We start from the raw sequence: 16,182 nt of genomic DNA, 5'->3' as shown, positions 1-16,182 counted from the left end.
GGTAACCAAGGTGTAGATCTAGTAGTTCTTCCCTTGGTAGTTTGAGGTTGGCGGCTTCTGGTAGTGTCTGATGCTGTCGAACATAATGAACGAATCATCACAATCACAGAGGTATATACGTGCGCGAAAACATGCCTTTGTACATTATATCAAGTCGCTGGATGTTAAAAAGTGTCCATCACCATAAAATGTAAAAGAAATCCGGTAAACTGACTTAAAGTATAATACGGAACGACAGTGCACAATAAAATTGATATATACAAAGTTTTTTCATCTGGTGTGCCGCTATTAAGTACAGTCGATAGTAAAAGACGATATTTGCTTAAAGGCATAGTACCGGTCGTAGCCAGCGCATATAATTATGGTTAAATTGAGAGTTACAAGTAAGTACATTAAAATATAAGATCGCGAGAAGCGACAGATATGCGTTGGCATATATGTTTATGTCAATATTAATTTCATTAAAAAAAACAATTTTACCTAATTTTGCCAAAATGAGTTGTGACTAAGATTATGCAATGGTAAACAACTTCGTTTCCTAAAGCACATTGATAAATGTAAACAAATTCATCGATATGAGGTGAATTTCTACACAAGGTCACCGAATGATATTTAAAGAAAAGGGGAGCAACTCATTCATCTGACTTGACAAAATGTACAGTGCACGATTCATTTGTTTGAGAAATTGACATTGTATGAATAGGACCATAGTAAATGTATAGATATTGCACATGAATAGGTGTAAGAACCACATTTTACCTTTTTCATCACATAATAAGATTTGTATTCGTTACTAAAATGTATGGTTTCTGTTCGTTCTCTAAATGCTTTGTTAAACGCCGCCATCTTAGGTTACATTCAACTAAAACATCGAGAGTCCCTCCGTAGTGCGTAATTTCTAAAGAGTTATTTTTCTCTTCTTGCATAAAAACTATTTAATAATCTTATACTTGTATTATGTGGCTATTTCTAATATCGGAAATGTGTCTTAAGTATTTTGATGACGACAATTGCATTGTAAGTTAAAACATGAACACAAAAATAAATGAACTTTTAATTTGCGTTTTCTGTTGTATGGGGCTTTTGTCGAACAATGCTTTGTCGAAATATGGCTGCCAAAACGATGTTTGTACTGGTGTCTGAATTCGTATGACATGCCCTTTTATTGAAATTAATAACAAAAACAACGTATCTATCTTTACAATTATACCAGGCTTGCAATAAGTGAAAGAAAGGTTTGACAAAATGCTTTAAAAGTTTGCAGTATTATAATGGGAGTCTTTCGGAATTTGAATTAATGTAATTTAAATGGTAAAAGCACAGATACTGGAATGTTAATGTTGCAGAAATTCATCAACAACTATGAGAAGAAAAAGATTTGTAATGATTGGTCGACCATTGCAGTGCTAGACAAGAGGGAAGATGTGAATAGTTGGGCCAAAATGGGTGGGCATGTATGGGTGGGAAGTTGATCCGGTTGGGAAGAATACATGTTAAATTTCCGAATTACCTTACTATCAAATACGATGATCTTCATATATTTAAATTTCAGACGGAGAAAAAGATTAAAAAATACACAATGATACGCATGTATTCCATTCACGCCACTCACTCTTTTTTCGTAGGCCTGATCGTTTATCTCTTAAGCCACATATTGTGAAACAACTAGTGGCAGTCTTGTTCCAGGCTGGAAGAATGTAAACACACCGTTAAGAATTTATTTTTTTCAAATATCTCAAGTTATTGAATTATATTTGAAAAAAAATCTTTAGTGCATACAACACAAATGTTCTTGCAGTTTGTGCTGATATCTAAAAGTATAAGAATACATCCTTTTATACGTCTGAAATCGATGACAACAATTTCACGTTGCGTAAAGCATCACCGTGCATAACCGTGCAGTACACAGTGAATTTTTAAACAAGAACACATGCTTATTAAATTAAGTAATTTTGATGCCAACTATCCTTGTTCCATTCAAATCTTCGCGCAGAGGTTGTATTTTTTGTTGTTACACATGTCGTTAAATTAATTTACCGAAATATATATAGTTGAATATCTTTCCATAAGATTCACACCCGGGACCTCTGCGAGTAAAATATAACGCGCTTGCTCTGTGTCTGTTCAGCTTTAATACTGTTTACTGTTCAGCCTATTTAAAACGCCTTGTAAGAAGTACACGTAAGTTCCAAACTATCATTTTTCAATTCCAGATTAATTCCAGACGCTTTCCTATATTAATACATGTACTTTCTTTACTGTCCAACCGATTGCTCCAACAAAGTATATGTTCCAGGTCTGAGCGGTTACTGTCATTCATGATTGAATTAATGCCTTTATAATCTTGGGAGTAAATATTACAGTTTTTACGTTGTTCTTTTACCAGATTAATATGGAAGTTAAAGTCGGGTCAAGCTGTGTGATTTTGATTTTTGAGTCATGCATACATGCCTTGCACAAACTTCACGAAGAGTTGTCGTTCCTTGCTCTCACATACAGTCCCTGCCATCGCAAGAAAATCCTACCAGAATTGATAGGATTATATATTTTTGGTTTAAGTATTAAATTATAAAAAGTAGTAGCATGTTCTTTTATTTTTTTTAAAGGGTATACATTTAGGTTCCTCACAAAAATAGTCATTACCTTAATTAAAAAAGTAAAAATAACAAAAGTAAAATTATTATACCACTTGACTAAGCTATCATCACGCGGTTGGTTTTGAAGGCAGGGATTTAATCCAGCTATGCTGGTTCCAATCTATGCGCGGTGGTTGGCCTTGCACTCGACAAACCTCCGCATATTAATAATATCTGGCATTATTTAAATGTGCACCAATGATGAAGTTACAATCCCGACAAGATCTGACAGAGGCAATGAACTTAATATTTTTTTACAGCTTTTGTTTTTTTTGTCGAAAGTTTTGTTCGAGTATTAACAGTATATGGTTATTAAAATGCATTTAACAAATGACAACATGCTTTTGCGTTTAAATAACAAAGAAATCAAAAACATGTTTCGGTTTAAGTAAATAATGCCTCTCCTCATGAAGATTACTGCTAATGCTTCAGTTATCATCGGTTACATTCGGTTATCATCGATTATATTCAGTTATCATCACTCTCCATGCATCATACAGTATACCCGTGTACAGAATTCGATAGTAATATAATAACGATTCTTTAACAAAATATATACCGGTAATTCAAATTTATATTCAACAAACAACGTCCAATACATACATTCACATAAGGCGTACAGCGTACGAAAAACGCACTGAATGTTTCTACATGATACTTGATAAACCTTCGGTTGAATATCAACCTCGTTCTGTTAAAACGGGGCGTTATGCATGTGTGTATAGTGACGTCCCAGATTAGCCTGTGCCGGACAAGCATCCACACGCCGTATGCTGTTATATGGAGTTGTTCGACGCAGATTTCTTCCTACATGGACTAATGATGAATAGCGCTCCACTCTTCAACATAGAAAATCAACATGTTACTTTAACAACACTTGTGTTGTTTTTTTTAGTGTTTTTTTAAAGAATAGTTTTTGCTGTTGTGTAAGCAAACAAAAAATACTATTGTGAATTGTTTGGCTCGAAGTTTGTTTCTCTCGAAGTTCTCTTGTCGGTCCCAGCGACATTGGGAGTCAACTAAGAAGTGCAAGGGGTTAGCGGGGAGCAGTGCGCAATACCATGCTATTTAGCCGTTGATATTTCACTTAAACACAATCACTTAATGCAGTCCGCACGTGCATTTTAGGGACGACACTTTACGCTTTAATTACATTGTTCGTTCAACTTTAGTCCCTTCTTAGCGAAAATCTTAGAAATAGGCGGAACGTGTTGTCCCTGATTAGCATTTGCGGACTGCAATATGCCCTGTTTTCGCTAAGCGCGGTTTAATACTTAAACTTCGGACTTCACAGGCTAGTCTGGGGCGACACTTTACGCATATGCATTAAGTCCCGTTTTCCCAAATCGCGGATGATATTGTTCCAGGTACCTCACCTTTATGTATCCAGGCAGGTGGACCAAAATCCGTCGTTCGGCAAGGGTTCCTTTCCCTCGGCGCGGCGCACAAATTTCATGAATGAAACACCGCGAATGATGTACCGGTAGATGAGCAATAGGCAAACAAATTTGTGGACGGTAATCACACAAATAATGAAAATGAACAGGTCGCTTTATTATTTGAATAACCGACGAGTTTCATTCAGATGTTATCAAATTATGAAACTCAATATATATAATCAGGATAATTGTGTTAGACCGATGATCAGACCTCACACTTGGGTAAGTTGTTCCAAAAAAGTTCGTTAAACATTTAAAGCTAAATAACCGTTAACTTCATAGCGACACGATGCAGATGCATGAGCCATAATAAAGACAATACACTTCAATTTAATGACCATTTAATTACTAAATAATTAAACACATACCAGAAAACTAGAACTGTGACTGTCTGAGAAACAATTACATAAAAACAAAACGATAATCAATAGGACAACAACATCTCGACTTTATCAAATTGATGTTGAAACAAAGCATCATATAGCTAACACTCAATTCATAAAGAAGTCGAAATAAAGCGTTAAAAGGATCAACAAACATACAGTCGCCGTGGCGTAGTGGATATGGTGTCCGCCTCGAGATCGGGAGGTCACGTGTTCGATCCCCGCTGTCGAATCGTTCTTTAAATCTCCCCATAGACACCAAGTCCTAGTTCTAGTCCGAGGAAATGGACTCAGGAGCGTTTCAAATAAGTTTAAGGCTTTCCATGCAATCGAGCTAAAATAAATAGGTTAGACTAAACTAAACTAAGGCGAATCTACAAAGCGGCTGTGTGTGTCCATCTTTGTTCATCTTTAGCAACATAAAATAGTTCAGTTGTTTCAAATTAATAATGTTCTTATAGCTAGTTACTATTCAAAGGTTATGGTGTACCAAAACACCGATACTCACAAGTATTTCAGATAGAAATATCGTCACAAGATGACCTACGTGCGCCAGTAACCGTAAAATCCATTCCGTAGTGAAGTTATACGACCCCTTGCTTGTCAACTTGTTTTTCTTGGTATATCATATTACGTTCTTGACGGATCATTATATTAAGTACCTTTTATGTGATAGTTTCAATGCGTATGTTATTAGCAAATTGTATGATGTTGGTCATTAAAACTTAAATGGTCGAACATCTGGATTAAAAAATATGTGCCGCACCTTGAGAAAACCGGGTTTAATGCATGTGCGTTGTGGTCCAAGATTGGCCTGTTCAATTCGAAACTATCCGCTTGTATGGCATTTTTCAATGGAATTATCGTTTAAATTATCAGCCAGTCTATGTGGAAAATGTCGTTTCAGATTAGCCTTTGCTGTTCGACACTTTCCGCTTGTATGGTATTTTTGTTTTAAGGAGTTATCCTTAAAAAGAAGCCACCCGTTTATGTGGAAAGTGTCGTTCCTGATTAGCCTTTGTGGATTGGGCAGGTTAATCTGGGATGACATTTTATGAACATGCATTAATGCTAATCTGGGACGACATTTTACAAACATGCATTAAGCCCAGATTTCATATTTTATCTTTATATAGGATTATATTCCATGAACTTTTCTTATTAGCACAGTATTTAGTTTTGGCCTATTTTTTACCATTTTCTGTTCAGAAGCAAAGTGAAAATGACTACATGCGAACAGCATAAAACCAGAACAGCATGCACTTAAAGGGATCTTTTCAAGTTTTGGTAAATTGACAAAATTGAAAGAGTTGTTTCAGATTCGCAAATTTTCGTTTTAGTTATGATATTTGTGAGGAAACAGTAATACTGAACATTTACCATGGTCTAATATAGCCATTATATGCATCTTTGACGATTTAAAAACCTGAAATTATTAAGCGTTGCAACGCGAACCGATTTAATAATTTGGAGAGTTCTGTTATTGTCGTGTAATTTTGTGAAACTACTAAGATTGCTTATATAAAGTACAAAATACATCTCTCATACATACTTGGCAGGATGGCCGAGCGGTCTAATTGGTTTTTACTCCAGGACTCCGGGGGTCACTGGTTCGAGCCCTGCTGAAGGCTTCTTTTTGCATGTTTTTATTTTATTCTTGTTTTTTTTACTGGAGCTTTTTAGATCCAATGTTTACATTTATCAATATAAAGCATTTAATGAAAAACTTCAAAACATGCCAAAATCTGTGAAAAGGCCCCTTTAAATCGTCTCGTTCGTTTGATTAATAACTGAACTTCTTGAACGAGCTTACAATTTTCTTCCTAGGTCAACGTTTGTATGCCAAACATGAGTTTTTATGCACTAATTGGATGAAATATACTCGTGTTTATAAACATTTGCACACGAACGTCCTGATAACGCAAACATTTAAAGAAACAATGGTCCACATCTTCGGTGTGGTATCATCAATATTGATTCCTTAATGAGATAATAATCGTATTAGATATGATCTGGTGACCTAGTTTTTGGATGCACGTGACCCAGATTCGCACTCATTCTAGATATCGTCAATATAAGTATTCGGAGAATGTTGACTGCAGATCGATTAATAAAAGAAGCCTCTGCAGTGAAAACAAGTTTTTTTCTAAGATATAACCTTTAGTTCTAGTTTTTTGACACATGCGACACAGATTCTAACCGTCGTCAAGATATTTTCAACATACTCATTCTGAGCAAGCTTAAATTTTACAGTATTCACTACGGATGCTAGTTGAGCTCAACGCTGATAAAATGTAACAATAACTTTTCAGCTTTAAGCCGAAACTTATCAAGTGTAATCTAGTTGGAAAGAATTTAAAAATGATAAACATATACACATTTGTTTAAGTGACATTTTTTGCAGATCATGTACTTTTAATAGTCACAATTACAAAACTTGTAGCACAGTATGGTCATACCTGATGAATTTAATAACGCACATACACTATTCACCTTATCTTGTAATCGATTATATAAAAATATATTCATCCAATGTTTATTTCTTATAACGCACATACACTTTTTACCTTATCTTATAATCGATTATATAAAAATATATTTATCCAATGTTTATTTCTTATAACGCACATACACTTTTTACCTTATCTTATAATCGATTATATAAAAATATATTTATCCAATGTTTATTTCTTATAACGCACATACACTATTCACCTTATCTTGTAATCGATTATATAAAAATATATTTATCCAATGTTTATTACACAAAATTCATGAGTGACTTACCGGTGCAGATAGTGAGAACTAATTTAAAATACTTAAAGTAAATGACTTCTTTATATTGCATTGCACAACAGTTTGATGTGTGCTGCGTGGATGCAGTAGCGTGTATCCCCGTACATATCTTCGATGTTGTTATATTTTCAGCCTTCAGAGGCTGGTGGCGGTATTGTGTTTTTATTATTTTTTGTTTTTAATGAAAATTCAATACTGCTCCAGCAGCTGGAGTTTCACTTCTTTATATTGACATGTTCAGAGGTACACAACACCTATTCAACAAGGAGACAACATTGTATTTGTTTGTTTAAGGATATAACATATCTAGAATACAAATAGAGACAATAGCAGTTTTGACATTTTTAAGTACATTACATCATTATCCCTTGACTTTTAATTGACTTATTTCCAATAACCAATTTTAATTTGTATTTCTTATATAAGAATAGATAATTTAGAATAGATAACTTAAGATATTTTTACAAAACAATGAAACATATTTTCAAGAAGTTCAATTTCAAGAGTGCTTTTAATATTATTAAATGAAAAACATGGCATATAACAAGGTTTTTCAATTTAAAGCATGGTTTTCTGTTTACCACAAGCCCACAGCAGTCATTTGATATACATCTGTACTACATTTTTGTGTATATATAAGTTTCATAAAGTAAATTACACAAGCGTTGCATCTTAAAGATTGAACAAAAATGAAAATGATTTGAACATATGCATGAAAACAGTGAAATAGTTTAACTGATTGAACAACAATACAGTATTTATTTACACTGACAATTCATTTGTTTTTCATTTTTTAAATAAACATGGCAAAATGTAAAACGCATAGTCAACACGAATTTCATCAGGCTATTAGCACATTTAAGCACATTAAAATATGTTCTGGTAAATGGGGATCTACATTATATACATATAAAGCACAGACATATTATGTCCGTATGCAAACACCTACACTTGATGAGCAATTGATCACCTTTGTAATAACTTTGTAATCAAACGACTGAACTATATTTTCATAGTATTTTTATTTGAAATCACAACACACTTTTAATGCATAATAATATTCTTTTTCCACTTGAATATTCTTTAATCAGAATGCAAGAAATCAGCACAAACACATCAATAAAATAAACATGTAAGTCTCTTCAAGTCATATAAACTTAAATATTTGATAACAAATTAAGAGTACAAGGCATAACACAATCAATAAATAAATCAAAACTAATGTCAACAACCAAACTATCTGATCTTAAGATATTTTCTGTTGTTTTTTAATTGGGAGATTTCTGGAAACTGGCCGCAGTGAATGCACTCCATTAACAGCTTATGTGGCCATGTCAACGTGAAACAAATTGTAATATAACTCGTAAATTGTCACATTCACTTATCAGCTGCACGTTCATAAAATATACTATAAAAAGTACAGCAAGTACAATGTATAGATTTATCATTAAAATATACACATTTCTGAAGAGACATTTTGTGTCAAACATTCACTTATAATCGTCATAATTACATGTTATTTTTTATTCTACAAATTCCATTAGACTAATTGTCGAGTATATCATGTAAATAATTTGATTTTCTCTATGAATTTACTTGTTATGTTGAGATGTGAACACATTAATTTTCTTACAAGGGAGACTGTGTTTTTATTTTTGAAGCAAACAACATTGCTCTAACCTGAGAACAAAAAGAGACAACTGCACTACTTAACAATTGCCAGCATATTACATCACTCTGCCTTGATTTGTAACTGACTGATTTGTTGCAGTTGCTCTATATATCAATTGCACAATTTACCTATATACAGAGATCCAACATTTATTGTTGGTAAAGTTACTGAGTGATTGAGAGGATGAAAATTTGGACTTGTAAATGTGTATATACACAATATAAAACATAAAAAACTATTATGTTCAAAAACAAATGTCAACACTTATGAGCATGTAAGTACATGTATATTAAATATCAACACAAAATTGGCAAAATCAAACATAACTTTGACATCAGTCATGATTTTTCATAATTCTTTTAATAATTCATTTTTAAATACTCAGTTTCAAAACATTGAAAGCTTTCCAAATAAAGAGGCATTATCTTATAATTTAACAAACCATATCAAGTCAAATAAATAAGGTAGTAGTAGTACATACAGAATTGACAATTGAAAGAAGATTAAATGATTTTGTCTTTATTTAATGAATATTCATTTCGAATAGTGCCATACTTAACACGATTCTTGATAATACTTCTATATTGCATGTAACAACAGAAAACTGAAACTTGTTTTTTACATGAATATAATCCAATACATATTTTGTATATAATGTTACCAGCATTATTTAAACAGCTTTCAATTTTCTTAAGCTCAACGTATGAAATAATGTCTTAAGTACAATTTAATTTTCATGCATTTATCATTATCAGGTGCAAGTTTCATAAGTAATTGATAGACGTGCTATATTTGTGCTTAAAGTAATAATTAATATACACGCCTTAATCAAATATCCTTTATATCATTATATTTAACTATATTTAACAAAAATATTCAATGTTTAATGAATGACACCATCATATTTCAAAGTCCCCAAAGACATGACATATTGTTTTGCTTTGAACACATCTTTGCTGGTCACATTAATTTATGGTTTCCCCTTAAATTGTTGTGCTTTGTCATTCTGCCATTTCATTCTGAACAAGGTCATTTATTTTTCGCCCGTTACAAAGTTCAAAGATGAGATCTGTCAGAGTTTGTGCTTAACATACCATGAGGAATGTAGAGAATATCTATCTTAAACAGTATTTATCTCTGAGCTCCTAGTTTTGACTGGGGTCAATATGGTAACAACTGCTGCAACTGGCTGTGTTGCTGATTGTCTCTGAGCTCCTAGTTTTGACTGGGGTCAATATGGTAACAACTGCTGCAACTGGCTGTGTTGCTGATTGTCTCTGAGCTCTTAGTTTTGACTGGGGTCAATACGGTAACAACTGCTGCAACTGGCTGTGTTGCTGATTGTCTCTGAGCTCCTAGTTTTGACTAGGGTCAATATGGTAACAACTGCTGCAACTGGCTGTGTTGCTGATTGTCTCTGAGCTCCTAGTTTTGACTGGGGTCATACGGTAACAACTGCTGCAACTCGCTGTGTTGCTGATTGTCTCTGAGCTCTTAGTTTTGACTGGGGTCAATATGGTAACAACAGTCTCTGTGCTCCTAGTTTTGACTGTGGTCAATATGGTAACAACTGCTTCAACTGGCTGTGTTGCTGATTGTCTCTGAGCTCCTAGTTTTGACTGGGGTCAATATGGTAACAACTGCTGCAACTGACTGTGTTGCTGATTGTCTCTGAGCTCTTAGTTTTGACTGGGGTCATACGGTAACAACAGTCTCTGAGCTCCTAGTTTTGACTGGGGTCAATTTGGTAACAACTGCTGCAACTGGCTGTGTTGCTGATTGTCTCTGTGCTCCTAGTTTTGACTGGGGTCATACGGTAACAACTGCTGCAACTGGCTGTGTTGCTGATTGTCTCTGAGCTCTTAGTTTTGACTGGGGTCAATATGGTAACAACTGCTGCAACTGGCTGTGTTGCTGATTGTCTCTGAGCTCTTAGTTTTGACTGGGGTCAATACAGTAACAACTGCTGCAACTGGCTGTGTTGCCTGACCATGAGGAATGTAGAGAATATCTATCTTAAACAGTATTTATCTCTGAGCTCCTAGTTTTGACTGGGGTCAATATGGTAACAACTGCTGCAACTGGCTGTGTTGCTGATTGTCTCTGAGCTCCTAGTTTTGACTGGGGTCAATACGGTAACAACTGCTGCAACTGGCTGTGTTGCCTGACCATGAGGAATGTAGAGAATATCTATCTTAAACGGTATTTATCTCTGAGCTCCTTGTTTTGACTGGGGTCCATACGGTAACAACTGCTGCAACTGGCTGTGTTATCTCTGAGCTCCTAGTTTTGACTGGGGTCAATATGGTAACAACTGCTGCAACTGGCTGTGTTGCTGAATGACAAGTTTTATTTCATCAATTGGCGTCTGCAAAAAAAGAACAACGTGATACTGTAAATGTGTTTCCGTCTATTTTTGATACCAAACGAAAAACAAAACTTGCATAGGGTGTTACGACTTATATTACTTGAATCCATAGATGAAACGATGGCTCGATTGGTCAATGTGGATTTGAGTGCTACTTAAAAGTACCCCGGGTACTCTTCAAGTATACTACAATATACCCCTGTACAGAAAATACGCTTAAATGCACCCAGCCAATATTTCACTGTACTCGAGGTTTACTCCTACCCAAAATCCGATGTGATATAACGCGCTAACCAATTACGAAACTAAATTATCTTTGAAAAAAAACTGACTCAACATTCTTTGAGAGTATGAGTTTCGATTATACTGGGGCAATTTTACAGAACACTGATATAAATATGAACATACTAACTAACTTGAGAAAATGATCAAACAACAGCCAATTTAGCGTTAGTATTCCTGGGTACATTTTCCATACCCTGGGTACATTGTAGTATGTTTAAGAGTACCCGGGGTACTTTTAAGTAGTACCCGGGCTGACAAAGACCAATCAAGCAAAATGATGGACCTGGGACTATTGATACAATAATAATTAATAATAATTATTTTAGATAAAGTATAACCTCTTTATTACCAAATAATTTGGACTGGGTTTTTATAAAGATCCTTTTTATTATCAAATACTACCTCATCAATAATGACAATAAGCAAAGGCCTACTAGACGATAGTCCCAAAAACATGAATTCAGCGAGAGTTTTTCTGAGAAAACTCAGATGATTTTTATGAAGTAAGAAAATGGTTTGGCCACCATGAATCCACATTCCAATTTTGTGTCAAAACTCTACTACTTATGTCAAAGGAAACATGAATCCAAATAAACAAGAAGGAAATTTCACATGATAATAAATATATTTGGTTTCATCACACAAGAAGCAATACTTTTTCGAGGTTCGAGGTTATACTAGAACGTACAGCTGGATGGATGTATCGACGAACAAGGGTCAATCTACATGCACCCACCCATCTCTGAATTCAGGGGCTTGCCAAAAATAAACACATCTCTTGAAAACTCACCCCTAGACTGAGGGTCCTGCTTCAGGGGGATGCTTAATGAGCTGTGACTACAAATGCTTCCAGAACAAACTCAATGCTTTGCTATCCGGGTTTCCTGGAAATAAAGTAAATCATGTGCAAAATGAAACAACAAAACTGAAGACAACACTAGCTTTTTCAAGGATAAAAAACTGGCTCAACCCGGTAACATAATTGTGAGTGTCTTAATAAGATATAAACTTTCATATAAACGAGCACACATATTTTAACTAAAGCTCTCCTTGTGCCCAGGATGTTACGAAGCTGGGTACCACTTGAAACTGTGTACACGTTCAATGAAATAAAATTAAACTATGTAGATGTTATAAATTACTTTCATTTGGTTTTAAGACCAAATTTTATTTCAATGGCGTTTATACAAAACAAAAATATCAAGTGGTGTGATAAAAAGACAAGGGTTATATATAAATTGCTCTAGATCACTTTTTGAACATTCACCAATTGCAACAGATTTTGTTTTTATGGTTAAGTATACGAAGAGCTTCGCTAATATATTGTTTTTTGTAAAGGTGAAGGGACCTATCTCAATACTTCATCAAACAGAAGGAGGAATGGGTGGAGAGGGTGTATAGTGTGAAGATGTGGTCTTTTATTACATTATCTTTCAAAAATGAAAAAAAAGTTACATAACTTTGCCTACACAGTCCCCTTATGATAGTGAGCATGTGTTCCAAGTGCGAAATCAATAGCCATGATGCTTAAGAAGTAAAGTGCACCAAATCACAAAACTTAACCAAATTTTCAATGTTCTAAGTATAAAAGGGGCAATAATTCTGTCAAAATGCCAGTCAGAGTTAAATAACTTTGCCTGCACAGTTCCCTTATGGTAGTTAGTAATTGATGCAAGTATGAAAGCAATAGCGTTGATACATTAGAAATAAAGTGGACATAAACACAAAACTTAACCTAAATATCACTTTTCTAAGTATAAAAGGGCACATAATTATGTCAAACTGCCAGCCAGAGTTATCTCACTTTGCTTGCCCACTCCCCTCATGATACATGCAGTAAGTGTAACAAGTTTGAATGCAATAGCTTTGATACTTTATTGAAAAGTGGAACTTAACACAAAACTGTTTATTGCATCAAACATGTGCTCAAGATGGTTCCGGAATATGCCCTTACTAGACAGGGCTATACTTCTAATAGGGGTCGCATGAAACAACAGTTATAATATACACACCCTAGTTGTATTGAATCCTGTCAAACTGACACCTGTTTGTTAATTGAAAACTCTATTAATATGGGCATTGGTCATAAATCTGAGACATGGTGGGTGCGCGAGAATGATATCTCCTTAAAATAAGTGATTCCACAGTTTGACGTCATTGAAATGTGCGTTAAAAACGTCAAACTTTATGTTTAAATTATAGATTGGTGGACAAAACTAGTCATAATGTGCGCATCTTTATCAATAAATTTAATATGATTTATGACAAACACATGTTTTGTGGATATTCTTCAGACATATTATATTTTAATACTTGCATTTATATATTTACTCTAGTGAAAAACATAACATCTTTCATTTGTGCATGGAAACCAATTATTATTTCAATAACATAAATCTGTACTCAAATAAAAATATATAATGCGTACGTTAAAACAAAACACATACTTACAAGAGTAGGTAAGCTGCTTGAAATTATCACATGGTTTCTTGGCTTCCTCAATTGCATGGTTTCTCCTTGCAGACTTTGATGCCACATTACGCAGTCAACTTGTTTACTGCAAATGGCAAAACAACATTTTACAGATAACGTTTAAAGATTATTTCTTAGCTGTAATCAAATCCCTTATCATTCAATAAGACACTATATTCTGCAAACAGAGAAAGAGTATGCAATTTTTAAAGGAACGTTTTTGGTTGTTCTTGCTAATGCCCTGTGTAAGAGTCCCTTTATTTACAGATAAAGATGGAATATTATTACATAAATTGGTTTAAACGTGTGCAATATGTTTAACAATTATTATTCAAACGGAACTAATACAGTTCATGGAATAAAATAAAATACATATTAAACAAAGATACGCTTGTATATTTAAAAAAAAGCCTACTTTAAATAATCATCAAATTAAAAGCAGCCAAAGCATATCACAATACCATACAATATGTAATGCAATATATTGGTATAATTTGTAGTTACCGGTAAATCTGTTTTTATGTGTTGGCGTATTAATTTCTTTTAGTTATGTCACTAACTTATGTCAGTCAACTTTCTCACAACATATTTGAACAAGTCTCTTTAAAATCTTACACTTTCTTACTTCCATGACCATCCAAGCCCATATGACCATAACATGACCCACAGGTCAGTACAGGGGCAGGGTGCAGGCCATCCTTAACATGACCCACAGGTCAGTACAGGGGCAGGGTGCGGGCCATCCTTAACATGACCCACAGGTCAGTACAGGGGCAGAGTGCGGGCCATGACCCACAGGGTGCGGGTCATGACCAACTGGTTAGAACAGGGGCAGGTTGCGGGCCATGACCCACAGGTCAGTACAGGGGCAGGGTGCGGGCCATCCTTAACATGACCCACAGGTCAGTACAGGGGCAGGGTACGGGCCATCCTTAACATGACCCACAGGTCAGTACAGGGGCAGGGTGCGGGCCATGACCCACAGGTCAGTACAGGGGCAGAGTGCGGGCCATGACCCACAGGTCAGTACAGGGGCAGGGTGCTGGCCATGACCCACAGGTCAGTACAGGGGTAGGGTGCGGGCCATGACCCACAGGTCAGTACAGGGGTAGGGTGCGGGCCATCCTTAACATGATTAGAAGAGGCAGAGTGCAATAAAAATAAAACATAATAAAAGCAAATTTGAATATAGCAATATGCTAAAATATATTCTCAAACAAAACAAACTAGTTAATATTAAATGGTTGAGAATATACTAATATCATACAGACATATTTGCATTCATACCTCTCGTAGTTTAATGCATATGCACCACTGTTGTTGATGTTTAGTATACGACTGCTGCTGAAACTGTTTTTGCTGCTGTGCTGACGTGGCTTGGTTGCTAGGATTCCGCTTGACACTGAACAACGGCCACTGAAAAATAAGTTATATTGGATAATTTGTTATAATGTAATCAAAGATGACAAGTGGTTCAAGGGATTTAATGCTTTTGTTGTTTTTATACACAAATATTAACACACTTCTGTGCACACTATTAGTTAATCCCCCTGAATAAAATATAAGTAACACAGCCTCTGTAATTCCATGTGTGGTGAGATACAGAAACAGTAAATTAATATTATACAAGAGAGTTACTTGGCCAATGATAAGTTAGAGCTTTGTCACATGATTGAAGTTTCATCTTATTCCCTTTAGAAATGTAGACATATACATATGTGGTGAGGTAAAACTATGTTTACATAAAATGCAGACAAAACGCCCCTCTAACAGACCAACTTACAGAACATTGACTCCCATATAACCTCTGCATGGTTTGTGGGATTTAATACTCATTGTATTCACATCTCCACCCTGCAGGTCATGTTTTTGTAATATTACTGGGAGATTGGAATGTTAATAGATAATTTAGATTATGCATGCATCATCACCTGCCCCCCCCCCCTACCAATTTGACCTTTGCATGGAAGCCCCTTTCCTGAAGGGTCACGCTTGGCGCAGTTACACAGTTCATTAGATGGTCATAATTTTCTGGGTACTGTTCCATGTTGATTGACAAGTTGTCCTGTAAAATAAAATATCAACAAACTTTAACTCCAGTAGCATCAGCAAGAGATAATTCTATTCATCA

The 16,182-nt window shown here is 35.0% G+C and overlaps 1 protein-coding gene across 5 annotated transcripts in view; it reads right to left on the bottom strand.

The window, feature by feature from the left end:
* LOC127860876 (uncharacterized) overlaps positions 1 to 16,182 on the bottom strand; it is a 183,560-nt gene that overhangs the window by 105,711 nt on the left and 61,667 nt on the right. For 3 of the 5 annotated variants that reach the window (XR_008039957.1, XR_008039958.1, XM_052399178.1), the window contains 5 exons: positions 16,000 to 16,116; positions 15,339 to 15,467; positions 14,031 to 14,136; positions 12,370 to 12,463; positions 7,512 to 11,294 (listed from right to left, as the gene is read on the bottom strand). The exons of the other annotated variants lie outside the window; for them this stretch is intronic. The gene's annotated coding sequence lies outside the window, so the exon portion shown is untranslated. Of the gene's footprint in view, positions 1 to 7,511; positions 11,295 to 12,369; positions 12,464 to 14,030; positions 14,137 to 15,338; positions 15,468 to 15,999; positions 16,117 to 16,182 lie in introns of those variants that run through there. 5 annotated transcript variants of the gene reach the window in all.

Source organism: Dreissena polymorpha, chromosome 15 (assembly GCF_020536995.1).
Source record: "Dreissena polymorpha isolate Duluth1 chromosome 15, UMN_Dpol_1.0, whole genome shotgun sequence".
NCBI lineage: Eukaryota > Metazoa > Mollusca > Bivalvia > Myida > Dreissenidae > Dreissena > Dreissena polymorpha.
The sequence above is the reverse complement of the archived record's forward strand: the minus strand, read 5'-3'. Positions and strand labels throughout refer to the sequence as shown.